Below are 26569 nucleotides of genomic sequence, written 5' to 3' on the forward strand. Positions count from 1 at the left end.
TGTGTAACTTCATTCATTTCAGAATAAAGAGTTGGAAGGGCCATTAGACCAGGGCCGGTTTGCAGGGTGCATAGGAGGTTCTGCTTGAAAAGTAGGATTTAAGGGCATCTGGGTGGCTCAGTTGATTAAGTGTTGGCCTTCGGCTCAGGTCAGGATCCCAGGGTCCTGGGATGGAGCCCCGTGTCAGGCTCCCCTGCTTGGTGGGAAGCCTGCTTCCCTCTGCCTCTCCCCCTGCTTGTGCTCTTGCTCTCTCTCTGTCTCTGTCTGTCAAATAAATAAAATCTTGACCAAAGGGGAAAAAAAAAAAAAAAAAAAAACAAGAAAAGTGGGGTTAGACCAGCCTACGAGACACGCAAGGGAAGAGGTCCAAAAATAATGTTACATTCCAGATGTACCCAACAAAGGCTCTTGAGAAGAATGTAGAAATAATCAGCATATGATAGACGAGAAACTGAGACTCAGAGAAGTAAAGCAGTCTGATGACAATCACACTGTAGTTAGAGGCAAATTGAGGCCTGGAGCCCAGGGGTCCTGCCTTCACCGAGGGGGAGTCTTTCACCAAGCTGGGCCTCCACACTGCAGGGAAGGAAAGTTCCAGACAAACACCACCTGCATTTCCCGGGCCTCCCTCCGCCTTTCCACAGAGTGGCTCGTTCACCACGATCACGAGGAGGCCAGTGCTCGCCTGGGAATTGCTCCCGTCACTAACATGGCTTCAAAATTCTTTATAGCGGGTGGCCGCCCACACACGAAAAATTTTCCAACCTGTTTAGTAATCCCCAATAAGAACAAGCTGTTTCATTTTGAAGAATGTCACATTTTAATAATATTGTACTTCACATGTAAATATAATTACAAGTGGAGGAATAAATATAGGCAGAGTACTGTTTATCCTTTCTAGTGTATCTGATTTAGAATCTGGAAGGCGGCCATTTTTATATAACCCCAATTTGTCGTTGGTTCGTACAATGGATCCCCAACTAATTGCCTTCTAAAAGCCACGAGGAAAGTAGGCATCCTATTCCCTGGCAGACAAAAAAGGTCAGATTGCTAGCTGACTTCCAGTATCTGCTCCTTCTTTCTTCCACAGTGACAGAATGCCCAGTCTGTTTGATTCACAGCCACTGGGAATAAAGGCTAAAAATCCAGATTTCTTTAGAGCTAGGCATGGCCAAGTAGCTAAACTCTGGCCAGTAGAATGAGAGAAGAAAGGATGTGCCTTCAAAGAGAAAGGCCGTGCCCCATGCTTTCCCTCTTTCATGTAGGCACAGGTAACCAGTCAAAGGAGCAGGGCCCCTGCCACACAGGGAGAAGGGGACCGGACCCCCTGAGTGTAGCGCTCCCGTACTGGGAAAGGAGTAAAGCCCAGCCATTCACTGCTGGACATTCCTGTTAGAAGTTACTCCATCACTGTCCTGTCCACCGCAGATGCCCCTTTAAAAGAATTCACCAAAGACTTGATGGCAGTATGCCTGTTAAAAAGGAAAGTCTTATGTGATTTTTTTAAAAGTAGAGGCGTAACGTTCATAGGACTGTGCAAAATGTTAAGTGTAACGTAGCTGGGTGAAATGTTCCGTATATGTGTACTTACGAAACTGTTGTTCAAGATAGAAAGGAGGGGCGGGCCAACTTCAGGCAAACTAAACCCGGCCCGCAACCTGTTTTTGCAAATAAAGTCTTGGTGGATCCCAGATGTGGCGGTTTGTTGACCTGTTGTCTTTTGTCTGCATTTCCACTGGGACAGCAGAATCGAATAGTCTGACACAGAGACAGGCCTGTAAAACCCCAAATATTTACTATCTGGCCCTTTATAGAAAAAGTTTGCAGACCCCCGTTATAGAACATTTCTGGAGCATTCCAGAAGGCTCCCTCGTGCTCTAAACATAAATTTCTCCCATCAAATCTTGGAATCGGTAAACAAGAGTGATTACAGGAAGAGGAATATGTGAGGAAGAAGCCTTCCCTACACAGGCTAGAAACCTCTGTTGGTTTTCTCATCCTCGTTGGAACAATGAGCGTCTAACAGTTTTAGCTTGTCAACAAGTAGCCTGCCAATGCATTGCGGAGCTTCTATTTTTAAAATTATCTCACAAGAGTGACTAAGAATTACATCTAAATGAACAGGAGCAAGGAGGGAATCAGACTTCCTAGACGGGCGCACTCCGTCATTTGGACCAAGGTTCTCTGGTCAGATATGACTATGGCTCAGGTCCTACTTTGCTTTGTTCCGGTTTTCGAACTTTCAGAACCTGGAAGAAAAATGAGAAGGGTGCTGAGATTGTATGCTTTTGCTTTGGCCCTGGTTCCTATATTTTTCCTGTTCATTTGACTTTACAGTGTCCACTGCATAATTTTTTGGTGCTTTTTGCACACTGGTTGCCTTCAGTCTGCTGGTTGAAGTTATATGGACGTGCTCCAAGGGGTCTGCCCTCTGGATCATGACAAGAGCCAAGTAAATCAACCCTACAGCTCCCTTGCACCTGTCCTTCTGTCCAGGCGACAACACACACGTCCACAGTAAATCACGGTTGCTTAGCAGTAACATGACCCAGACTAATGAGAAGCTTGGCCCGTTCCAGAAAACTCCAGGAATGTTGAACGTTGGGATGGCAGGATGGCTCCCTTGAATAGATGGCAAAGAACAGGAGAACAGGTGCCCTCTGTTCCCCCAGAAACATCTCAGAACAGGTGCTTCGAATTCCAGGGCACTTTATCCTGTGGTCTACCCCACATACCCAAATACAGACAACCAAAGGGCCACTGTAATAATAAAGAGAACATCCTAGACGCACATACCCCAGAGCACAGGCAGAACCGAGACCACATCCAACTCGCAAAGAGATTCTGCTCCAAAACTTTGTGCTAATGTTTGAAGATCTCCGAAAGCATGCTTACGTTGGAACAATGATTTAGTGGGCGGCAGACTCTCAGCCTGTCTCCAAAGTCTGTTAATTCTAGTCCCAAGCTAAATTACTTCAGCTAAAATAAAATACTTATTTTCTCAGTGTTTCGGAAACTTTAGGAAACGGATCTTCTTGGCTAGTCTGGGAAGCAAATGGCCGTATGCCATGGCTTGAGGGATCAGACAGAGGGCAGCAGGCTTGTCCTAGCCGCACTCTCCGTCCTGGGGGAGAAGGCAGGGATGAATGTGAGGGTATGAGAGTGACTGGTCATGGAGCTGAGGGGGGTAAGGAAGGCAAAGCTGGGGTCTAACCCATACTTCTAGGACACTCTGGCCTGACTTCTTAACTACCAGCATCTCAGCTTTACCTGATGGCTTGCTTTGGTGGTTGGTGGTCCAAAGCAGGCTAGAAGGGCCAGAAAAGTACCCCCATTCCAGAAGCACCCTCAGCAATGACCAACCGCTCTCAGCCTTTACATGGGAGAAGTCTGAGGACCATATTCTGTGCTGGCACCCTGCATTCCCCAGTGAGACGGAGCTCACCCTCTAAGAACCCTGCTTGGTAAAGTTACTTTTACTGACTTCCTTCCGTTACCATCTCACTTCCCCACCTTTAAGCTAGTGCTTCCTGGGGCCACTCCCCAAATAAATGACTTGTGCTCAGATCCCTGTCTTAGGGTCTGCTCTGAGGGAGACCCAAGTCAAGATGGGGAGGACTGTGAAAATACAAGTCCCAAGAGGTGTGGGCAGATGCTCAATTCCTCCATCAGCCACTGGTCTCTAGTTTTCACATGGGAACCCACATGCCAGCCTACCTTAGCGGGGCTGGTGTCCACCCTTTGGTGCCTGGGCTGTACACTGCATGTGTGCATCCCCTCCAAATTCATATGTGGAAATCCTACCCTGCAAGGTGATGGTATTAGGACATGGCACCTTTGGGAGGGGCTTCAGTCATGAGGATGGAGCCTTCCGATGGGATTAGTTCCTTATAAAGGCACCCAGAGAGCTCCCTCATTCCTTCTGCCATAGGAGGGCACAGTGATAAGTTGGCTGTCTATGAACCAGGAAGCAGACCCTCACCACACACCAAATCTGCCAGTGTCTTGATCTTGGACTTCCTAGACTCCAGAACTGTGAGAAATGCATGTGCTGTTGGAGCTCTCCAGTCTGTGGTGTTTTTGTTACAGCAGCCCGCTCCGACTAAGACAGCCACATAGGAGAGCACTAAACTATAGTACCTAAAGCAAGAAGACATTTAAAAAAAACACTTGGCTAGATGTTGCGTATAATGTAGGGGACCACGTAGGGCCCATGCCTGCTGCTTTTCTGGCAGTTGTACAACACGGTGAAATTGCAGATTGAGTAGAATAAGTTAACTGGAACTGCCCAGTGACTTTTACGTGATTAGGGAGGGTGTTTTAAATTTAAATTCAATTAATTAACATATAATGTATTAATTAGTTTCAGAGGTAGAAGTCAGTGATTCATCAGTCTTATCTAACACCCAGTGCTCATTATACCACACATCCTCCTTAATGTCCATCACCCCGTTACCCCATCCCCCCATCTCGCTCCCCTCCAGCAGCCTTGTTTGTTTCCCGTGATTGAGTCTCTTATGGTTTGTCTCCCTCTCTGATTTTGTCTTGTTTTATTTTTTCCACTCTTCCCATATGATACCCTGTTTTGTTTCTTAAATTCCACATGTGAGTGAGATATATGATAATTATCTTTCCCTGATGGACTTATTTCAACTTGTGTAGTACCATCTACTTCCAGCCATATCATTGCAAATGGCAAGATTTTGGTTTTTTGATGGCTGAGTAGTATTCTCTTGTGTATATATATACCACATCTTCTTTATCCATTCATCTGTCAATGGACATCTGGGCTCTTTCCATCAGGGCTTTTTCCATAGTTGGGCTATTATGGACATTGCTGCTATAAACATTGGGGTGCACATGCCCCTTCGGATCCCTACCTTTGTATCTTTGAAGTAATTACCCAGTAGTGCGATTCCTGGGTCATAGGGTAGCTCTATTTTCAACTTTTTGAGGAACCTCCATACTCTTTTCCAGAGTGGCTGCACCAGCTTGCATACCCACCAACAGTGTAGGAGGGTTCCCCTTTCTCTACATCCTCGCCAACATCTGTCATTTCCTGACTTGTTAATTTTAGCCATTCTGCTGGTGTGAGGTGGTGTCTCATTGTGGTTTTGATTTGTATTTCCCTGGTACCTAGTGATGTTGAGCACTTTTTCATGTGTCTGTTGGCCATTGGTATGTCTTCTTTCAAGAAATGTTTGTTCATGTCTTAACAACAGCATCTTTTTTTTTTTTTTTAAGATTTTACTTATTAGTTAGAGAGTGAAAGCAAGAGAGATCACAGAGGGAGAGGGGAAAAGCAGACTCATTGCTAAGTGAAGCTCATTCCCAGGACTCTGAGATCATGACCTGAGATGAAGTCAGACACTTAACTGACTGAGCCACCCAGGTGCCCAAGCAGCATCTTTTAAATGCCAGAAATATTTTCCTCCTTTCCCTTTTTAAATAATGGAATTTTCATGCCTTTTGTTTTCCCTTTCTTTTGGACATTTGCAAGATGAAAGGGAGCAATAATGTTTGTCCTGGACACTTTTTATCTCTCCTTTTCATTTGAATGACATCCTAGCTAGATAAAGTATTCTTGGCTACAAATTTTTCTCATTTAGCACCCTGATTATATCATTCCAGTCCTTTCTGGCCTGCCAGATCTCTGGGTATATTTTGGTCTGTTTGTTAGAAGAAACTATATCCTGAAATAGTAAAGAATGAAAAACTTGTATATATACAAAAATAAAATACAACGAAAGGATAGAATGTAACTGTAAAAATGGAAATTCAAAAAGATTTTGATAAAATAAATTTTAATCAAAAAGATTTTGATAAAAAAGAATTGATAAAATAAGAAATTGGTTGAAAAAGGAAAAACAAAAAAGATTAAAATTGAAAGACTAAAGAATCATGGGGAAGAAGCCATGGAAGCCGCATTCCCCTAGTGCTCAAGTTCTGCAGTTCTCAGTGATGGGTAAACTTGATCTTGGCTGGATGTTCTTGCTGATCTTCTAGGGGAGGGGCCCTTTGCTTTGATTCTCAAGTGTATTTGCTCCCGGTGGAATTATACTGCCCTTGCGTGGGAGCCAGGCTAAGTTACCTCCTCTGTTTTGCCCTATGTGGCTTTTGTTCCCTGAGGGCTTTCTTCACATCTTTAGAGGGTGAGAATGAAAATGGCGGCCTCCCAGTCTCCAGCCCCCGAGCTGAGTGCTGGGGGCCCCCACTCCTCAGCGTGGCCTCAGAGAAAGGCAGCCCATCACTCCTGTCTCCCAGGTCTCCGTCTGTACTCCGTGCTCATCCGGCCTGTGACTCACTCACGCTGTTCCTCCTGGGCGATGGAGGGGGGCGTCCCCGGTTCTGCCGCTTGCTGGGCCCCAGCCTGGAGTGCAGTCAACCTGACGGAGCCACGGTTCACAGTTCATGACCACCCCAAGCTGAGAGCCCACTCCTGCAGCCGCCTTCCCCGTTCCGCTGCCTGGGAGTTCTGCCTCACTCGGGCATCCCCAGTCTTCCTGTGACCCCAGAGATCCGGGGACCACACTGTCCCACCTAGGACTCTTCCCCACCTCGCCAGCTGAGCGCCTTTCAGGCAGGGATGTCCCTCACTGGAGCCGACTTCTCAAGTTCAGATTTTGTGTTCTGCTGCTAAATCGCTTTCCAGCAGCCGGCTGATGGGGACTCCCTGCTGCCCGCAGTTTATTTTCCCGTATGTCACCTCAGATTCACTTCTCCACACCTGCCACCTTGCAGAAAGTGGTCACTTTTCTATTTGTAGGGTTGCCGCTCTTCTTTTCTTAGATCTCTCGTTGAGTTCACAGGCATTCAGAAGGATTTGGTAGCTGTCTAGCTGAATTCCTGGCTCCAGACGAAACTCGGGTCTCCTACTCCTCTGCCATCTTGGACTACTGAGCTGGTTAGGAAGTTTTAATACCACTTTTTGCTTTCATCTCTCCATGTGTGTCTATCGGTCCATGTTTCAGATGAGGAAACCATATTATTCTTGCTTCAACCAAAGTCCGGTTTCCTCCCGTGGTCCTTGCTCAGGCATTAGGGCTTTGGTAGCTGCCACCATGACAAGTATTTGTATGCGCCTCCCCCTTTTCCACGTCCCCTCCCTCGGGTGTAAAGCACCCCAACTCCTGTGTCCATCTGCGTCACAGCCGTTTCCCCATCCCACTCCTAGCTCTGCCATCACTTAGTTTTACAACCAAGAATCAGAGAGCATTTTCTGTCATTACGAGGGCATCAGGGAAAGAGCCAAGCTCACCTGCCCTGCACGATTCTCAGTCTGTCACAATGTTAACACCGGGCTGGGTGTGTACTGTCAGCCCTCCCTGAACACTAGAAAAATAACAGTGTTGAAATAGCTTCAACTGGGATTCTATATCACACTGTTTCCCCGGAGTTTAATAAAGCTGTAAGGATTAAAGTCGCACCTTTACCCCACATACCCCTGAATATGCAACAGGCGAGCAGCGTAACTGCTAGTTACATATGTGTGTTCTGATAACCACTGGAACGGCCAAATCCAAATCAAGGCTCTCCTGTTCCTGTGTGACCTTGGGCAAATTAGTTACACACACTGTGCCTCAGTGTCCCCATCTGTAAATCCAGGGTAATAATAGTACCTTCCTCATAAGGTGGTGGCAGACAGAAGGAAGTATAGAGTGCTGAGCACAGAGCTTGGCACAGGGTAAGCCCTTAATAAAGGTTAAGGGTTGTTACTACAAGCCAACATTTCAGCCTCACTTGTCTGTCTTCAAGACAGAGACCATTTTTAACATTTCCATTCTGTTTAGGAAACTCTCTCTTTCCTACTGGCAAAAGTTAGTCTTTCTCCACCATGGCAACCCTCAGGACACAGTAATTTCCAGAAAAATTCAGAATGGAGAAGCCACATTCTACACCACTTGAAAAACTGTTTGAGGTCCCTGCCACTGAAGTAGAGACTCCCTCAGTTTCTTCTGCAGACTTCCAGTTTCTTCTGAGTAGCTTCTCCTTGGTAGACAGACATTTATGTATATGCTTGTGTGGATGCACACACGTGCTCACACACCCTTCCCGAGGATAAGCAGTAATTCTCAAGAACTGGAGAGTCTTAATCTGCTAAGGGCAGTTGAATCTGCCTTGATTCTTCCATTCACAATAAAAATGGGACTTACAAAAGGCTACTTCTCTTTTCTCACTTTCATGCTTCTAGACCATTACCAAGGACATCTTAGTACCTAGGAAACAGAATCTATAATAGCACCACTTCAAACAGCAGAGCCATTTACCCTTAATTTTTACATTTAGCTATAAAAGATTTGACTCAAGACTTGAATTAGGTGCTTTTCTTTTTCCTAAAAACAATTTTCAATGGAAGTATAGTTGACATATAAATGGATCTTTTCATTTATCTTGGACAAGAACAAATCCTTAGGCTGGGGTCCCACCCCCTTCTTATTTGTGTAAAAAAAAAAAAAGAAAAGAAAACGTAGAGATTTGTTTTCCCTTTGCCCCAAGAGCAAGGGGTATTTCTCTAATTATATTCTTTCAACTCTTTTTAAATGGGCACCTATCATCTGTAGGTGCTAGACACTGAATAAAAATCAAAAAGAAGCATAAATCTGGTCTTTCCTGGAAACGGATTATGATGTAGCCAGAAACAAAAATGTCAGAGAGGAACAGAGGGAGAAAAGGAGTGGTGCCTTGATCACCGTTTTGTATCGCTTAATGAGTAATTGGTCCTTGGTACCAAAGTTAAAAATACGTTTCTAGAAGAAGTTGAAGAGGTTTGGTGTAAGCAAATCAGAGCCCAGCATTCCTCCTATCTCCGGTTTCCAGAAACGACCTACTGTGTTACAAGATTGTCCTTTGCATAGCACTTCTGCTTGTACATTATAAGCTCTCCAGTACACGCATGCCTCCTAGATAGTCCAAGCTGCCCCATGATTCCTACAAAGACCCAGATCGCCTTGTCAATTGCCATCCAACATCTGAACAAGTTTAGGGCAAGAGATTTTAGGAAGGCGTCGTGTTTTTAGGAAGGACTGGCATTTTTAGGAAGATATTTTTAAGTAGAAGATTCAATAGATGATGATTCTCACTTGGGACATCACCGCTGTTCTGGGGTGTGTGTGTTTGGTTAGCTGATGATGTCAGTGTAAGAAAGAGAACAGCAGGCAGTCCAACAGGAAAGAACGCTGACAGAAGACATTCCTCACATGTTCTCTCTCCAAATGAAACAAAGTGGTCTAAGTGAATGGTGGTCAATACACACCCTGCTCTGATTGGCAGCTTTCACCATTAAACCTGTAAGTTGAAAGGCACGCAATCCGAAATTCACACACCCCTCAACCTTGAGGGTATGAATCACTAAAGCAATTCTCACGTTTCTCCATACAGAAAGGCAGGAGACTTTCCAAAAAAGGTTGTGGTTTTTCTGTTTCCTTGGTTCCCTGACACATAGCCCAGCCATGAGCACATGTGGCGAAAGGCAGGAAACTTTTGCCTTATTTGGGAATCCCATCTCCCTTTTGGTAGGGGGAGTGGCACAGATTGAGAAGTCCGGATCAAAATGGCACTAGCTCCACAAAATAAAGAGAATCAGATAAAGGAAGTGAGCATGTTCCCTAGAATAAATACAGAAAACTGATCCAAAGAATAAATATTTCCAAACCCAATTTTTTGGGAGCCGTCTCCTAGGAAAATACTTAGAATCTTCCATTTTCCATAATGATTTCTTCCATTTTCCTTCTAGCCAGATGCTGACACTCTGCATTTCCCAGCTGTTGCGGGGACAGCTATTCTCTTGGGGGACACTATATGAGTGACGTTCAGCCCCAATTCTCTAAACAGATGCTTCTCAAGTGTCCCTCATTCTGACCCCGATACCAGCTGTGGGACTGACAGTCATGGTGGCACATAGACAGAACAGTGTCCGCCTAACAGGAGATTAGAGAATGAGAGGTGGAGGCCAAGGGAACAAATGCTCTGGATTTTAGAGCTTTCCGTGTGCTTTCCCCGGAGGGTGCTGTAACTGGGGGAGGTCTCAACACAGATCTCAACCAGACACGTAGGGAAGCAGGACCTCCAGCTCACTCTGGAGCCCTAGAAGCTATCTTCCTCTGTTCAGGTGCTCCCGGAGCAAGGCTGCCGCTAGCAACCACTCCTTCTTTATTCATTGTTTCTCCAAGTATGAGATCACCCAGGGGAGAGGAAAAAGGACAGTGGGCAAAGAGGGGGGCCAGGCAATGAAACAGCAATGGGTGTGTCAACTCCGACTGGAATGTGTGCCCATTGTCAACCCGGAGTAACCCGAGAAAAACAAACAGGAGTCCAGAATTTCTTCTCCTGGGGCCGTGTCAATTGCATAGCAGGGCAAGGGTGCCCTCTGCTGTCACCTGCGATTGGTGTCATTCGCATTGCAGAGGCAAGGGTGCCCTCTGCTGTCAACCTGCAATCGGTGTCGGTCGCATAACCGAGACAAGGGTGCCCTCTGCTGTCCCCTACGATTTGTTGTTCATTTCAGATTTTAAGCTCCATCTAAAATTTCATTTAAGAAATGTTTCATGTATGGAATAGGGAAACCAACTTGGGATCTCAGCTGTTGGAACCAGGCTGTGCTCTGTGTCAGGGGGAGAGAGATTTGAAGCGCCTGAAGCTGCTCTGGCAGCCAAGAAAATTCCATCTTGGCTTGGGGGGCGGCTGGGGGCTTTACAGGTCCAGAACAGTTTGCCAGGAAATAATAGCATTTCTTGGGAGGGGGGCCCCTTCTGGGGCGGCAACCCGCTGTGATCAGAATCTCCATTTATTTTTCTGTGCTTTCCCAGTAAACCAATTTGGGCCTTTTTTTTTTTTTTTTTTTTTTTTAAGATCCGCCCATTTATTTCTCTACGAAAGAAAAAATACATCTAGTGCTCAGAAAAGGAGATGAAACTCAGTGGCTTTGCTCACCAGTATTGCATAAAGATGAGAATCTAAAATACCCAACTCTGTTGAAAGATCTATTGTATAACTCAATGTATTTTCCTAGGAGTATTAACTGAAATATAAAATAATTGTCTCGGACATTCATTCACCTTGGAATTGATCCAAACGCAATCTCAGAGAGAAACTTAATCATGGTTGTGATTAATATTTTGCATTTGGAAATGACTGCAAATCAAAGACCATAAACACCGTTAACGGTACTGCTTCAGTATTTGCTCTTTTCCTGGTTTTTACGTTCAAAGTTCGGGGTCGGGATGGTGGTGTGTCCGTATTGTAGAAGCCTTCGAGAAATTGGGTAGCACTGTACAAGTTTCTTTTACTTGTTCAAGAAAATAGAATTATTTGAGGTCCCATAGATGGTCTTGTAATAGGAGGGAGAAAGGTGCATAACGGAGAAGCAGGGGGCCGGGAAGGGTGGAGAGCTGTCTGTAGCAGTCTGTCTGTAGCAAGCAGTCTGTCACTACCATCCTCGGTAGTGTCTGCCACAAATGTCACACCGTGTATTTTCTAAGATGCCTTGCTACGTAGCCTCTATGTCAGCTGCATTTATCCCCCTGGCAAAGGGTCACGGTTGGAGTATCTACATACCTAGAGATTTCTGAACATCTCTGATTTCAAACATAAGTATCACGTGAATAATTCTGGACCCAAGAGTGGAATCCAGCTGGCAAAAGGAGAATTTATTGGCTCATGTTAATTAACATTAAGGCCCAAGGTGGGGCTGGATCTCAGAGAGGGCAGGAACTCAGAATCTGAATTGCATCAAAGTTTTCTCCATCTTTCACTGATACTGAGTTCATGCTCTTTTTACTTGCGATTGGCTTTTTCCATGAAACAGAAAGCACCATTACTGGCTATTCTCGGGTTCACGTTTCCCCTGCTCCACTTTCCAAGGAAAAGAGGATGCCTTCTCTTAAGTTCTGTTTGGAAAATCCCAAGGGACATTCCAGTTTGCCCTTCCGTGGGTCATGAGTTCGTGTATGCATGTGGCCAAGGTGGGTTGGGGTTTTAAAATGGACAGTAAGAATGGAGTGAGACTGGGTAGACAAGGTAACAGACATAACAGATGTCTGTCTACTAAGAAGATTGTGGGGGTAGTGGAGAGTCTTTAATTGAACTTTTCTTGTGTAACCGGCACTGCGCCAAGCATTTTCATTTTTCACACATAATTTTCTTTAATTGCCCCCAAAACCCTATGACACAGCTGTTATTATTAGATTCTGGGATTGAGATTAGGAGAGATTTAGCTGTTTGTCCAAATTTGCACAGCTAGTAAATTGTAGAACTAAATCCAGAGCATTTTGATCCCAGAGCCCAAAGTAGTAACCAGTATTCTACATTTCCTCTGTTTGTCACATGATATGTGTTGGTTTCTGCTTCAGAAAAATTACTTCCTGGAGTTCTAGTCAGAATTACATGCGATCTATTTACACTCAGATTATGAATAGAAAAACACTTTTTTTGAATCAAGAACAAATAAACTATGATCCATCCTTTCTTCAGTCTAAGGACGGAATTTGGTACAGTTTTGTTTCCTTTTTAACATCTCGTCTAATTCCTTGGACATAGTAGGTGCGAAGTAAAAGTGATTTAGAGAATATAAAGAAAGGCTTTCTAACCACAACTCAAAATGCAGATGTAGTAAGAGAAAAGATTGATAAATTCGATGACATAAAAATAATTATTTTTTTCACAGAAAAAAAAAAGGTTAAGCAAAGTCAAAGGACAAATGGCAAGCTGGGAAAAACTATTTGTAACATATTTCACAGATAAGGAGCTAACATCCTAATTTGCAAAGAACCTTTTAGTAATTGAGTTTGGAGAGGGCAATAATCCTATTGAGGGAAAATGTGCAAAACACATAAACAGACAGGTCACTAAAAGAAATATAAAAGTGGCTCTTAAACTTATGAAAAGATGCTCAGCTTCACTCATAATTTAAAAACACACACTGAAACCCACAGAAACACCGTTCTCACCCATCAGAGTGACAACAATTCAAACGGCTTGACAACACATTCTGTTGGTAAATCGTGGGGCCCTCTCATTGCTGGAGGGAACGCAAAATTGTACAACCTCTATGAAGGGGAATTTGGCAATATCTTACAAAATTGCAGATGCGTCTAGCCTTTAACTCATCAGTGCTACTTGTAGGAGTTTACCCTGACATAAATCTCTAGCAATGTGAAAATACATATGCAAGGGGTGCCTGGGTGGCTCAGTGGGTTAAGCCTCTGCCTTCGGCTCAGGTCAGGATCACAGGGTCCTGGGATTGAGCCCCGCATTGGGCTCTCTGCTTAGCAGGGGGCCTGCTTCCCCCCCCCACCATCCGCCTCCCGCCTGCCTCTCTGCCTACTTGTGATCTCTCTCTGCCAAATAAATAAATAAAATCTTTAAAAAAAAATACATATGCAAAAGGTTAGGCATTGTAATTGTAACCTTATCTGTCTGAGCAGAGGAGATTGACTAAAAAATCTACAGTAAATCCATACAATGGAATACTATGCAAATAAATCGAAATCACCAGTAAGGAGCAGATGGACATCAATCATATGCCTCTAGATGTGTTACTCTGAGAAGGACATGGCATCAGCTATATAATATTCTGGCCCCAAATGCGTAACATCTTCAGATTTGCATACTTTTGATTACAAGACCTTCCCTTCCCTGTGGATCCCAAAGCAGTTTTGGGAGGGCTTAAGGAAGGGCATCTTGTTTATACTCATGTAGAAAAGACAACCTATTTTTTCTGGTCTTCCCCCATTGCAATAAAAGTCAATTCCAAACTTCTAGTTCGTCAGACCAAAAGTTTTTATTCCTCCAGATCCAATACCCCCTTCTTGATAAACTGTAAGAAAAAGATGGAGTGACTTTTTTTTCATTGGTATTTGGTTCAAATACTATATCTGAGCCCTCTGCTCAGATCTCAGGTTTGGGACAAAGAGGAAGAAGGTCTGAAGATGAGTAGATGACACCCATCCCTACCCAAACATTGGGACTTTCAGCATAATATAGCTGGTACCCTAGCCCATTGCAATATTTTAATAAATTGAGTATTAGTTTAAGGAAATCCATCGCTCATTTCTGGATCGTGGCTGTAGAGCCAGAAGCTCATTAAGTGAGGCACAGGACTTCAAAGAGGAGGTAGCACAGTGATAGAGACCACACTTCCTCTTATCTTCCATTGGTCAGCACTCAATCCCATGGCCAAACCTAACTGCAAAGCAAGCTGGGAAATGTAGTCTAGCTGTGTGTCCAGGAGGGCAAGGGAAATGGTTTGGTGGACAACTTGCCAGTCTCTGTCACCTTGGTGATAGATTATGAATGATGTTTTCTCTTTCACATATTATTTTAGATTATGATGATGTGATTTCTTTCTATTAAATGGTTGACCTACGTGAAACTCCTGATTGTGCAGAAGACCCATTAAGTACATGATGGATGCCAACCTCACATAACTTTGGCCTCAAGTCCCTCCCAGTCATTTCTCGGAAATGGTCCTGATGATGGCAGTTGAGAGACTCAGGAATAAAAGCCAGTGCCTCCACAAGAAATAAAATTAAGTGTTGCTTAAGCAGTCTCAAGAGCTAGCTGTTAACCGCTGCACACCAGCCCTTCCCATTTCTTCATACTTTTCCATAAAGCCCCAGATTTCAGCTCTTACTTATTTTTTTACCCTTCTCACTCTATGATGTAATTTGTAAATTTAACTTATATGGTGGCTCAAAGTGAGCATATTAAGAAGAAGGGACACCGAGGTTGGAAAACATAAATGTTTTTTAAAAACTAAGAAAATAGGAGTTCCCGGGTGGCTCAATCAGGTAAGCATCTGCCTTTGGCTCGGGTCATGATCCCAGGGTCCCTTCTCTACAGGGTGATACGACTTTGCCATTTGCTGTTTTCTCCCTTTTGATCTTCCACTATATGGTCTTTTTCAAATTCCATTCAGCAGGTTCTTGACTCTGCTGGGAAGTTTTAAATCAGAGCCTGATTTGATTGGTCCAGTGGCTGGGGTCTTAGGCTTTGCAATTGTTCAAAAGCTCCCAGGGTGATTCTCAGGGTGTACAGCTGAGCTGAGAACCACTGATTTCCTTTCTACATTGCTTTTAATTGACAAATTTTGGATACTTGACCATACTTCTGATGAAATTAACTCATATGAAATTGAAAGTCAGTTCATTTAAAATGTGTGAAGAGGGGCACCTGGGTCGCTCAGTCATTCAAGCCTCCAACTCTTGGTTTTGGCTCAGGTCATGATCTCAGGGTCATGAGATTGAATCCTCCATTGGTCTCCACGCTCAGTGTGGAGTCTGCTTGAGATCCTCTCTCTCCCTCTCCCCCTGCCTCTCCCCCTGCTTGCATTCACATGTTCTCTCTCTCTCTCTAAAATAAATAAAGAAAATCTTAAAATGTGTGAATAAAAACACACCTACCCAGGCATCATTGAAATTGTGGACTGTGTTGCCAGTGATCTCTGGGCAGCCAAAGTCATGATCACAGAGTTCCTGCGCTAAAGTTCATCTGATTTCTTCTCACAGGGAGCGCCAAAGGCCAAGATATTTCTGAATTATCCTCTTTCCTCAGTTATGCCCTTGAACAGTTTTGTAGAAAGGACAAAGCCGGGATGCAGTTTATCACCAATTTAAAGACTTGACGATCTGATCTTGATCAGGTGATCAGGTGATTTGGAGACCCTCCTGGCCCTGTCAGTGCCAAGTTAGCTGGCCCTTTACAAATATAAACAGAACGAGCAGTCAGCCTGAGCTGGAAGGATTATTCCACCACTGTTTGTGAAGACTGTTTTGTAACGAGAGCGCAGACTTCGTGGGTTACACCAGAACTTTCTGTCAAGTCCAGTGGGACAACATTCAGGTAAACCAAGGTTTCTCCACGTTGGCACTGTTGACATTTGGGGCTGGATCAGTCCTTGTGGCGGAGCTGTTCTGTGCACTGTGGGCTGGTTAGCAGCATTTCTAGCCTCTGCCATTAGACGCCAGTGACACCCCTAAGCCCTGGTTGTAACAATCAAAAACGTCTCCTGAAGTTGCCAAGTATACGCGTTGGGTCCAGATCGGTCCTGGTTGAGAACCACTGGTATAAACTCACTCTTAGTTTGCCAACTTAAAAAAAAAAAAAAAGCAAAAACAAAAACAAAACACAAATAGCCCTGTTGTTTTGAAATGACTCCTCTGAGTAATAATGTGAGAAGGGCTTCCTTCCAAAATCCTCCAACTGTCTTCCTCTAGTCTTTTATGTTCCCATCAGGCACAGGCACACCAACAGTAAAAAATGAGCATTGCTCTGGGGCGGTGATCCTCAATCAAGGGCAGTATGGCTCCCTGGGGGACATTTGGCTCCGTTTGGAGACATTTTTGGTTGTCAGTACTGGGGAAGAGTGGGGTGCGACTGGTATCTGGTGGCTGAGGCCAGGAACGCTGCCAAACGTTCTACAGTGCACGGGACGGTTCCCACAGTAATTATTGGGACCAACATAGCAATCGTGCTGAGCTGAGAAACCTTGATTAAAAGCAATGATATCCACAAAGTCCAAAGAAAAGACCCATTTGGGGGATGCCTTTAATAATACAGATCAGTGGTTCTCAACTTGTTGGGGGGGGTGACTTTGCCCTCAGACATCTGGTAGTGTGTGGTGGAGACCCCAGAAGCCACCTAACGTCCGGTAATGCACCAGACAGCTCCCAGCAACAAACAATGATCCATCCCCAAATGCTAGAAGTGTCAAAGTAGGGAGACCCTGCCCTAGGATCATGTCTCTTAAGGCTGTCAGGCCTAGTGGATTTGTTTCACCCCCTTCTGGTTTCGTGGTTTTGCTCCCCAAGTTTTCCTCTGCCATTATATTGCCAATCCAGTTTTGGATGGCTAGACCCAATTTCCCTTTGGCATAGCAATAGGGCAGCTGAGAAGGAGGGAGGCTTGGCACAGCACACAGCGCCTAGAACAGATCGACACTGGGGAGCAGGCCAGTTAACATCAGAGGTTTAGCCAGGGTTGGGGGAGGCAAGCCACAATCACAATTCAAGTTGACAAGCCGGTACAAATGGCCCTGCAAAAGACACTCTGTCCTGCCAGGTGCGGGGACAGAGTGGCTGGGAATCTGGGGCAGTGGAGACTCTTTCTGTAAAATTGGGCTGTGTCCGGGAAGTCAGGCACTAGGTAAGGCAGTCCCAGCCAGCAAGCTGAGTTTTGGGGTCGGGGCCAGATCCTGGACAGGGGCACCTTGCCAGACTGAGCCAGGACCCCGGGGAGAAGAGGGAACCTGGATGATTTGCAAGCCAGCTGAAGGAGGATTTGAGAAAAGGACTAACGTACAACTGTGAAGCAGGGCAGTTGCCTGCAGGTAGATTGGTCTGGAGAACTGGGGATCATGTTGAAGCAAAAGTTGCTCAGTGAACAGAGCAGAAGCCAATAGTTTGAGAGCAGAAGTGTCTTCAGTCATTTGTATTTATGTTTTAGATAACATTGGCTTTATTTTAAAATTACAGATATGAATAATGTTTGTGACATTTCTTGCTTTTGTCTAATTACAAAGTCAGTCCATGCTTGCTGTAGAAAATTTGAAAAATACAGAAATACACAAAATATTTCATCTGTAATTCCATATCCCGACAATAATCTCTCTCGAGATGTTGGCGTGCTTTTCCTGACCACTCTTTTGTTTTAATGGCATCTTTTGTCCTCGTGTCATTAACTGATACTCCCCTTATAACTTGACATGTAATGATAATGTAGTCAAATAGCATCCTTCCGCAATTTTTCTGTAGCTAGGTCCTTGTCTCATTTGAAGCCCTAAGAAAATGTGATATTTTTTTTGTTTTCCTTCAGATGGACGCTGGGTTTATTGAGATTACCTACCCCAGAAGTGGGGAATGGGGAAACCCACCTTTTCCTGGTCATCACTCCTTTCCTTTCATAGGTCATACTTTTCTTCCTCCTTAATAAATGTTCTGCAATAGAGTAAGTTTGGTGATAGTGACAAAACAAATGAAAAATACCTACAAATCTGGAGCTGGAATCTCAGGAGAGATTTTAGGGATCATGGCTTTGCATAATACAAACCTTACCTTGTACCTGTAAACGGAGCACTTTCTTCTTATTCATGAAATGGGACAGTGACTCTCCTGAGGCTTACCATTCTGGCAGGCCTGCCCAGGCCAAAAATTTCAGAGGGGTCCAACCCCCGCCCCCCTCCCCCGGCAGTTCTAAGCCTTCAGCTCCTGTCCCTGCCCTTGACTTTTTTGGCCTCCAGGAGATGCAGAGTCCGTGTAATGTAAGCCAGGCAAGGTCATCAATCCCCACTAAAACTGAGATGTGGGCCGGGGGGTAGAGGGGTTGCAGAGGGAACGGGAAGGCAGGAAGCCCTGGGCGGGTGGGAACACTGAAAATGGGTATTTTAAAAGCCTCATCTGAGCAGCCCACTAGGCACATCTGATGCCAACAGAATACAATGGCACATAATGACCTTTTCAGTACAGCCAGTCATTTCTAACCTCTGGATGCTTGATGCCACCAGATTTTAGGAGAACAAACTCACGTGATGTTTAGAACCAACAGCAAAAGGTGGCTGCTAAAGGAAAAAGATGTATCTGTTTGTTCGACGCCTCACTATAAGCAAAGCAAAATGTTGTTGATAAGGCAACAGCATATCTTTAAAAAAAAAAGGGGGGGCTGTTGCAAAATATAAAATATTTGAATACATTCCACATGTGCAGATTCCTGGTGATACCATGCAAATAGCTGACTTTATTTTGTGGATCGTACCCAAGGATTTGTCTTCAACGTCTTTGATTCATTGTATTGTACATGTTTTTGTTTGTTGATTCTTCTCCTCCTTTGGCATCCTGTTTTTTCTTTTTTCACTAAACGTCTTCCTTCATTAAGAGGGGTATCTTTTATGCAAAGACTCGGCTGCATATTTTTTTGTGTGTGGTTTTTTTTTTTTTTTAAAGATTTTATTTGACAGAGAGACAGGCAGAGAGAGAGGAGGAAGCAGGCTTCCCACCAAGCAGAGAGCCCCATGCGGGACTCAATCCCAGGACCCTGGGATCATGACCTGAGCCAAAGACAGAGGCTTTAACCCACTGAGCCACCTCGGCGCCCCTCGGCTGCATATTTGTAACTGAGCTTTGTATGGCGTGCTGAAAGCCTTCTGCACTAGCAGCAGTGGATCTTTCTTCAAAATAAACATTGCCAGCAGGTGTAAAACATACATATGCTTCCTATCCACATTTGCTGATGAGACTGCCAAGTAAACACGTGTGTAAGCATGGAACTGAGGATGGCAAACTGGAGTGTGCATCTGTCGAGAGAAGAGACCTCACTCCTGTCTTCTCCTTGGGAAGGCTAATGTCCAAGGAGGCCCTTCTTCCAGCCACTGACAAGTCAAGTTCTGTGTCTCTACAAGGATCTGAAAGCAGCTTGTTTTCCATGCATTCCCATCAAGGGGACTGGATTGCCTTCCCCCTTTTTTTAAGATTTTAGTTTTAAGTCCTCTCTATACCCAACGCAGGGCTCAAACTCACAATCCTGAGATCAAGGGTCTCACGTTCCACCCACCAAACCAGCCAGGCACCCCTGGATGGCCACATTTGAATGATGAAATTGAATGCATTCAATTATATCAGGTTTATTATCATCCCAGCGTAGACACTGTAATTGACTGGACATTGACAGGTCAGGAGAGTGGCTCCTTTCACATGAATTTAAGTCCTAGAGACAAAAGATAGCTTATTATTTGTCTTTTTGTGGTTAATGTTCCTATTGAATACACTACTGTGTCTTTGAAAGCCACCTCAAATTCTTTGTCAAATGAGGCACCATACCAAAACAAAACAAAAAGGATAAGAGAGAATACCTACCTTCAGGGGCTGTTAACCCAGTGAAGTGAACTGCGATATTCAGAAATATCCAAAACACAGTAAGGCCAAAGGAAAGAGGGTGTGTATTTAGAAAGAAATCAGAAAACAGTTCCTGGATGATATGGTGTTTGAGACAGACTCTCACCAGTGTTGTAAGACCTTTCTAGGCTCAGGCTGGAGCCACTCCTGCCCAGGATGCCACAATAGCAAACTGAAATTTAGATGGCTTTTGTGTACCCTGTCAATGTTCCTTGCCTAGGAATGCAGTATGTGCAGTCGGCCAGTCCCCAAGCACCAAGCCTGCTCAGGGCCTTGCCACCCCAAACAAGGCTGACTACGTAACCCCAGCCACACAGACGTTTCCTACTTGGCTCTTCCTCATTCTTTATTCTTTATCCTGCAACAGCTTCCTATCTTCTGCCCCATTTTGCAGTTCTCAGATGGAGACAGTCCCCCTCATGAAGTGTTAAATCAGGTTTGTTTGTATCACCAAAATTGTCGTCTTTTTCTAGTTGAGGTGTAATTGACATATAACATTATATTAGTTTCAAGTGTAGAATGTAAGGATTAGGTAGGTATTTGTATACATTGACAAATGATCGCCGCAGTAAGGGTAGTTTTCGTCTGTCACCACCTGGGGTTACAAATTTTTTTTTCTTGGGATGAGGACTTTTAAGATTCATTCTCTTGTCAATGTTCAAATAGGCAATACAATATTATTAACTGTAGTCACCACAGTGTACATTACATCCCCATGACTTATTTATTTTTTAACTGGAAGTTTATATCTCTCGATTCCCTTCACCCATTTTCCCCACCCAAACCCTCTTCCCCCAGCAACCACCATTCTGTTTTCTGTATCTATCTGGTTTTTTGTTTTGTTTTTTTGGGGGGAGGGGGTTGAAGATTTTTGTTTGAGAGAGAGAGAGCACGAGCCTGGGAGAGAGGCAGAGGGAGAGGAAGAGGCAGGCTCCCAGCTGAGCAGGGAGCCTGATGCGGGGCTCCATCCCAGGACCCTGGGATCATGACCTGAGCTGAAGGCAGAGGCCTTAACCAACTGAACCATCCAGGCGCCCCTGTATCTATGAGTTTTGTTCTGTTTGTTCATTTATTTTCCTTTTTAGATTCCACATATGAGATCATACAGTATTTGTCTTTCTGTGTCTGGTTTATTTCACTTAGCATAAAATCCCTCAAGGTCTTTCCATATTTTCACAAATGGCAAGATTTCTTTTTTTTTTTTTTTTATGGCTGAGTATGATTCCTGTGTGTGTGTGTGTGTGTGTGTGTCTGTGTGTGTATCTCACATCTTCTTTATCCATCCATCCATTCATGGGTGCTTAGGTGGTGTCCATTTTGTGGCTATTGTGAATAAGCTGAGACACCCAGGTGCCTCTTTGTTTTTAATTTTTTGAGGAACCGCCATACTGTTCCCCACAGTGGCTGCACCAATTTGCGTGCCCACCAACTGTGCACGGGGGTTCCCTTTTCTCCACGTCCTCACCAACACTTGATATGTCTTGTCCGTTCACTAGTGTCCGTTCTAATTGGTGTGAGGCAGTATCTCCTTGCACGTCTGATCTGCATGTCCCTGATGATGACTGATGTTAAAGCATCTTCTCAGGTGTCTGTTGGCCCTCTGTATATCTTCTTTGGGAAAGTGTCTATTCAGATCCCCTCTGCCCACTTTTAAATCACATTGCTTGCTTGTTTTTATTGAGTGGTATGCGTTCTTTATATTTGGATTTTAACCTCTTAGTGAGTATATGATTTGCAGGTATTTTCTCCAGTTCGATAGTATGCATTTTCGTTTTGTGGACAGTTTCCTTTGCTGTGAAGAAACAAGTCCACTTGTGTATTTTTGCTGTTGTTGTCTTCTTTTTTTAAAAAAAATTTTTTTTTAAGATTTTATCTATTTGTTTGACAGACAGAGATCACAAGTAGGCAGAGAGGCAGGCAGAGAGAGAGGAGGAAGCAGGCTCCTCGCCGAGCAGAGAGCCCAATTTGGGGCTCAATCCCAGCACCCTGGGATCGTGACCTGAGCCACCCAGGCGCCTCTGTTGTTATCTTTAAATTGTCTTCCTTAATCATGTTTTTTTTTTTTTTTAAGATTTTATTTATTTATTTGACAGACAGAGATCACAAGCAGGCAGAGAGGCAGGCAGAGAGAGGAGGAAGCAGGTTCCCCACTGAGCAGAGAGCCCGATTCGGGGCTCAATTCCAGGACCCTGGGATCGTGACCTGAGCCAAAGGCAGAGGCTTTAACCCACCGAGCCACCCAGGTGCCCCCTTAATTGTATTTCTACCACCAGATGGGAGGACCCAGAAAGGTAGAAGCGAGGCGAGGAGACTCATGAGAAGCAGTGGGAAAATGTGGACCGTGTTGGAGGAACAAAGCGGACTCTGATATGGTCCACTGCTAAGTCATTAGAGAGAATAACAGAGACTGTAGGTGTGAAGAGCCCTGGGGCTCAGCCTGAAGTGTTTGAAGGCACTTGGGGAGATAAGGCACTGAGGACTTTGGAAGAGCAGGGAATGTGGGTTTCTATCTACAGGGCTCTTTAACCCTGTCCCTCTCGATGGCTTCTGCTAATGTCAGTGGAAAGCACTGCTCAGAGTAGACACACAGCACTGTAGAGACAATAACAAAAAATTCAGAGAATCAGGCCGTGGCAGATTTGCTAACGACTAATTCCTGAGGACCTATGACCATGGTAGGGTTAAGGAGGTTTAGAAAGTAAACCTGAAGCCCTCTTGACCTCTGAAGAACTGGTAGAGAAAGCAAGAGATGGCAGAAAAAAGTGTATCGTATGTAAATGGATAGCATCAGATGGACAGACAGCACAGAAGTAGGGAAAATTAACCAGTGATGTGGGAGTCTATAAAATACAGAAGCTAAGTCCAACAGAATTGAAAAAAAGTGCATCAGAATAGAGGAGTATAAAAACAGGGACGTCATTTGTAAAAGTACCATGGACAAAATTGACCTTTGCTGAACTGCTGAATTCACACAAAATATGTATTTTTCTGTAAACCATGTGTGTAGAATTGCATTGTTCAATAGCTGTGGCTTACTTGCATTTAGGTTTAAATTAATTAAATTGGAAGCATGCTTCCTCAGTCACGCTAGCCACATTGCCATGTTCAATAGCCACGTGCACCCCATGGCTACCATATTGGCATAGTGACAGCACAGACACAGAACATTGGTCATCATCTTAGAAGGTTCTATTAGCACTGTTAGAGTTGAGTTTCTTAAGTTTGGGGGTTGGTGAAGAGGGTCATAAACTCTTGGAGACACTAACAAAAGTTGTGGACCCTGTCCTCATAAAATGTGCAAACACATAGACATGTATTCTTTTGTATATGACTTTGGGTTTTTTTATGCACCCTGAAACTTATTTATAGACCATTTAGGGGTTTATGGGCTCCAAGTTCAGAGAACCCAGAAGGCTTTTAAATATTTTGGTTTTTGGGTTATAATCTTTCTCTTCGCACTGAATCTTGTCATATTCCTGGAGGTCTCTAACATTCAAATGAATGTTGCCTAGAAAATCTTGCCTTTCGTTCCCTTATTGTCTATATCAACTATGTCCTTCTATTCCATATTGGCCACATGGTCTCTTTCTAGAGCTGGTCTTTGGAAGAACGCTTGCTGTTACCTCTGAAATCACAAACTCAAATATCTGATGCTCTAACTCCAAACTACTTCCTTCCATCTCTCTCTCTCTCTCTCTCTGTCTCTCACCCACTTAATCCCAGTACTTTGCCTTTCCTGCTTCCTCAAGACACTAGCCCATCAGCCCCTACACTTCCTCCCTACCAATCACCCCCTTCTTTTATTCGCTCCCTTCCCTATCCCGCTCTGATGACTTGGACCAACATTTCAACTACTCTCCTGCCAAGGTCTTCATTCCTCTTGCTTGTTAATCTGCTCTCAGCTCCGCCTGCCAAAACCCCATCCTCAGTGGGCCCAACCATCTGTCTTTTCCCCAGCTGCCCCCAAATTGCTAGTAACATTAGAGAAGAAGCAGAGAATTTCCAAGATTTGCACTACAGTACATTTATGGCATCCAAAATCAACTGGGCCGTCAATGTTGCTGCAATTCTTTTTTTTTTTTTTTTTAAGATTTTATTTATTTATTTGCGAGAGCGAGTGAGAGAGAGAGAGAGCATTAACGGGGAGGACCAGAGGGAAAGGGAGAAGCAGACTTCCTGCTGAGCAGAGAGCCCGATGCGGGACTCGATCCCACGACCTGGATCATGACCTGAGCCAAAGGCAGAGGCTTAACCCACTGAGCCACCTAGGTGCCCCTGTTGCTGCAACTCTATCCTGTTTCCCTTGTCAGGTCTTTCTCCCTTTTTCCACTTAAGACATTCTCTCATCTGCATGTTTACATGATGACATAGTATATAACAATAAAAAACTGGAAATAAGCCGTGTGTGTTGTATAGGGATGAACAAAATAAACTGTGATACGGCTACAAAACAGAACACTAGGTACCTATTAATAAAATGAGGGAAGTCTTCAGGACATATTGTTTTAAGTAAAATAAAGTGAAGACGAGTAGTATTTGCCATTCCCTTCGTCCCGATGGGTACATTGTATGCAGTAACAAGTAAACGATGATATCTCCGCAGCTTCACATAATAACGTAATACATATTTATGTCGTGCTCATGGCCCAGCTCAGCGGGGAGTAGGGTGACTCAGAGATCTAGATCTTAAACATGGGCGTCTTAAACATGCTGCTTTCCAAGCCATAACCAGAAAGCGCATAAACAAGGCTCAGGGAGTTGTGCAGGCGGGTCCAGAGGTGACGTAATCCCTTCTGTCCGTCTTCCATTGGCCAGAACCTCGTCACGTGGCCTCAACCTGTCAGCAAAGGAGGCTGGGAGATAGTCGGCCCGAGTTCCTCAGAAGAGGAGAAAAAGGGGAATTCGGAGAGCAGCCGCCATGGTCTCTGCCACCGTTACAGTTAAGTAAGAAAGAAGACAGAAGGGAGTGTTTATTAAAATTCACGTGTATTTGCATGGAAAATGCTTCCGACAGCAAGATTATAAACACGATTACTCCCGTGGGGGAGGGGAGAAGAGGCAGATGGGGCCGGGAGTAGAAGTAAGACTCCTCAGTGTGCGCGTACATCACGGAGCCAGGGGTCGGTGTTGAATATTCAGCAGAAAACAACTTTAAAATTTTAAAACAAACTGGCCAGTGAGTAGAAGGCTGTCCCCTCTCCTCAAACCTGCCACCCAGGTGGCTCTCCTCCTCGTCCTCAGAGAAAACGAAAGCCGTTGGGACAAGTTCTGCTCATCGCTCTGACCTTAGAGCAGATTTTGGTTCTGTCCCCGGAGAAGCCCTGACTCACCAGCTGCGGGGTACGCGGCCCTCCCGGGGGAGCGGGGTGTCCCTTGGCGCACTCGCAGGCTCCGCGATCACCGTGCTGTGAGCACGTGGTCCCCATTGTTCGTTTACATCTGTCTCCCCTGCTACCCCGCAAGCTCCTGGAGGCCGGCAATCTTGCATCCTCTACAGCCCCAGGCCCCATCGCTGCTGGCCACGAAGTCGGCAGCCGGTCAAAATGTTTTCAAATGAATGAGTGAACTAACCCAGCAAAAGGTCAGAGCGGGTTAACTTCTGTGACGCCCCTGCAGTGTTTCAATGCTGAAGAAGGAGCCTAGTTTGTGGCCAGATGAGATACTGGTCCTATGGATAACTTCTTTCTAAGTAAATGCTGGTGGTTTTTTAGAGAGTCAACGTCCTGGGTTTTGAAGGGATCCTGATTATCACAGATCACAAAATGACAGCTGTACTCTCTTGTTCTTGTGTCCTCAGTGGGGCGCCTGGGTGGCAGTGTTGGTTAATCATCCGACTCTTGGTCTGCTCTGCTCAGACGGTGATCTCGGCGTGGTGCGATTGAGCCCCAGCCCGGACTAGCCTCTGCACTCAGCGTGCAGTCTGGTTAAGACTCTCTATTCCTCTCCCTCTGCCTGCTCCCTTACTGTCTCTCTCTCCTCAGGAAATAATAATGAAGCCTCTGATTTTCAGTTTGTTTTGAAAATACGTCCTAACTCTCAGTTCTTACTCACTCTCTTCTGCAATTCTTTAGAAGCTTAAAAGCAGAGAGGGGCCAGTTTACCTCTAGAAATGAGGCAGACAGAACCAGGAAGGAAGGCAAATTCAGGGTTAAGCTCTTCCTTCAGCCTACTTTTTCCCAACAGAGCCAGCTTGGCTGGGACCCCGGGTCTTCCCAGCCTGTTAGCAGCATGCATTCCCCATTCTGGCGCATTCTCACCCACCCCCGGCTGCCAGACTGCTTTCTGATACCAGCAGAAGCTCCTCATTACGGGAAGAAAGCTTCCCGTCTGACTCAGTGCACTGCTGAGACATCAGGTCCCAGCCTTCTGTGAGCAGTAACGTCTGGCCAGTGCAGAAGGCAGGAGGATGAGGCCAGGCTTTGGAGTAAGCAGAGCTGGCTTTGAATCCTGCTCCATCTCCCCGCCGGCGCAGAAATCTCTGACACATGATTACATTCTCTGAGCTTCGCATCCTCAGCTAGGAAAAGAGGATGACCGGGAGCGCCTGACTGGCTTAGTTGGTCAAGCATGTGACTCTCGATCTCCGGGTTGTGAGTTCGAGTCCCACACTGGGCGCAGAGTTTACTTAACTAAAATAAATATAAAATAAAAGGAGGATGATCATTTTAATAGGAGTGTTGTAAAATTTA

At 44.8% G+C, this 26569-nt stretch overlaps 1 long non-coding RNA gene across 1 annotated transcript in view; it reads left to right on the forward strand.

Moving 5' to 3' along the window:
- LOC131820898 (uncharacterized) overlaps nt 1–25845 on the forward strand; it is a 132829-nt gene extending 106984 nt beyond the window's left edge. Inside the window, exon 4 of the long non-coding RNA XR_009349824.1 lies at nt 24696–25845. This is a non-coding gene — a long non-coding RNA (uncharacterized LOC131820898). The remainder of the gene's footprint in view (nt 1–24695) is intronic.
- Nucleotides 25846–26569: the final 724 nt, after the last annotated feature.

Source organism: Mustela lutreola, chromosome X, assembly GCF_030435805.1.
Source record: "Mustela lutreola isolate mMusLut2 chromosome X, mMusLut2.pri, whole genome shotgun sequence".
Lineage (NCBI taxonomy): Eukaryota > Metazoa > Chordata > Mammalia > Carnivora > Mustelidae > Mustela > Mustela lutreola.